The sequence below is a fragment of the Theropithecus gelada genome, chromosome 20 (assembly GCF_003255815.1).
Source record: "Theropithecus gelada isolate Dixy chromosome 20, Tgel_1.0, whole genome shotgun sequence".
In the NCBI taxonomy this organism is placed as follows: Eukaryota; Metazoa; Chordata; class Mammalia; order Primates; family Cercopithecidae; genus Theropithecus; species Theropithecus gelada.
In genome coordinates this window covers 30654469-30656926 of record NC_037688.1, presented here as the reverse complement: position 1 = coordinate 30656926, position 2458 = coordinate 30654469, and positions in this window count along the sequence as shown.

Here is a 2458-nt window from a genome sequence, read left to right as displayed (position 1 = left end):
ATATATAAAAGCTGGGTGTGGTGGCACATGCCTGTAGTCCCAGCTACTAGGGAAGCTGAGGTACGAGGATCACTTGAGCCTGGGCGGTCAAGTCTGCAGTGAGCCATGATCGTGCCACTGCACTCCAGCCTGGGTGGTAGAGCAAGACCCTGTGTCAAAAAAAAAAAAAAAGAAAAAAAGTGAGTAATAATAAAATCATTTATTGTATGTGGCACACTTCTAAGGATTATTTTATCTGCATGGCTCCAAGTGCTTGTTTTAGTTGATAATCTGAGGGACATTCATTGCCAGGTCCTCCTTACAAGTTGATAACTGTGATATTTACCATGTTTTAACTCCTGGCCACACAGAGCTACAGTTATTTAAACAACTTAGTCTATCTAAGATTATGCACTTCAGTGACACACAGATAGACTTTGTGCCCCACAGCATAGTTGCTCTGAGAGGAAGCTTCTTTGAAGTAGAAATCAGAAATGTGCAGCCACCACTGAAAACAGAATAGGATTTCATCACAAAAATGCTCATCTGGGCCATCCTCTAACATCTAAAGAATTTCAGTTGAGTAGACTAATATTCACTACTGGAATATAAGACACATTCTTATTGCCTGAAAGTTCTGTCTCACTCCTTTAGTTTGGGTTTCCCTGAAGGCAGGGCTTGAGACAAGGACTCGAATGCACATTTATTCAGGAGATGATCCCAGGAAGCAGGACTAAAACAGCCCAAGGAGTGAGACAGGATAGGAGGAAATGACAATATAAAATGTTCTAAAGGTTGATGCTATGAGCACTGGGACCTCCAGAAAAGAATAAAGAATTCCTCCTCTAATTGTCCACTTGAAAGATGGGAAACTGGAACCTTTATCCTCAAGCTCTTGTCCAGCATCATTAAGGGTTTTTCTGGGATTGCTAACTTGCCCTATGTATTCACAGGCTGTGCTTCCTAGTTGAGTGAGCTCTGGAAAAGTGCCTGAGGCAGAATGTCAGAAGGCATGTGGAGTGTCTGAGCAGTGCAAGGGGAGATCTAAGTTCACATACAACTGTTCACCACAGCTACAGCAAAAGCAAGAGGTGTGCCAAAGTGATGGGCGTGCATCTCAGAGGCATCTGCTCTGTTCTCCCATCAATCTGCTGCATTTCACTGTTCCCAACATGTAAACTGGGGATAAATATAGCGCCTATCCTAGAGTTGTTATGCACACTGAAATTCAAATAGCACAGCCAACTGTACACCAATTTTTTTTCCTTATCCAAAGCTTTTAGACATGTAGAATTCGATGGCAGTCATGCGCCATGGCAGAGGCTGCTAGCTACCCACTCAAACACTTGTTCTCCTTCTTCCTCCTAAACAAAGTCTCGAAGTTATTTGATGTAGTACACTGCCACTCAACTGAAGGATATAGTGTCCTCGGGAGCCAGGTATAGTCATGTGACTAAGTTCTTGAAATAAACATTTAACTGGAAGTGTTCTGTGGTACTTACAGAAAGTCTTCTTTAAGGCAAAGTGGCATGCTCTTCTTCCCCTTCCTCTACTGTCTGGAACAAGCCCTTGATGGTTGGAGTTCTAGCAGCCACCTTGGACCATGAGGATAATGGCCCCATTGAGGATGGCCAAGTGGTACTTTGGAAGGAGATTCAGTCCCCACTAACACTGTAGAACTCCCTTAGCTGCCCTGGGCTATCTCGAGACTCCTGAGAAAAATTCTATCTTGTATTAGGGTGTCTTGTTTAGGGTTTTCTGATATATACAGACGAACCTCAGTGACGGTGGTGGGCTGAGTAACAGCCATCCAAAGATAGTAGGTCCCGATTTCTGGAACCTGTGAATGTTGCCCTAAATGGCAAAGTTCTTGCAGGGTCACTAAATTAAGGGTCCTAAGATAAGGAATTATCCTGGACTATTTGGATGAGTCTTAAATGCTATCACAAATGCCTTTATGAGAGACCAGGGAGATTGGACACAGAGAAGGTGATGTGAAGACAGCACAGACTGGAGTGATGTTGCCACTAAGGAATGCCGGCAGCCACCAGCAGATTAAAGACAGACCAGATTCTGCCCTAAAGCCTTCTAAGGGAGTGTAGCTTTGCTGACAAACTGCTTCTGCCCAGGGAAATTGTGTTCAGACTTCTAGCCTCTAGAACTGTCAGAATCAATTTCTGTTAAGCCAAAGCAAACTAATACATTAATCATAACTGATTCAAGGACAGTTACTCAATTCGAGGGGGCTTCCTGACAGTGGCACTGGGGTCAGGGGCCAAGGGAGCTAACTACTCAGTAGTGAAGAACAGAGAAAAGGAAACAAACCTCACTTAGCTATCCCTATACCTCAAAGCTGAAGTGGGGTGGTTGGGGCGGCAGGTACAAAGCTCACTTGGACCTCAGCAGAGCCAGCTCTCTGGTTCAGGTACATGATATGAAGACATCCATTTTCAGACGGTGCTGAGAGGTACACAGCCAA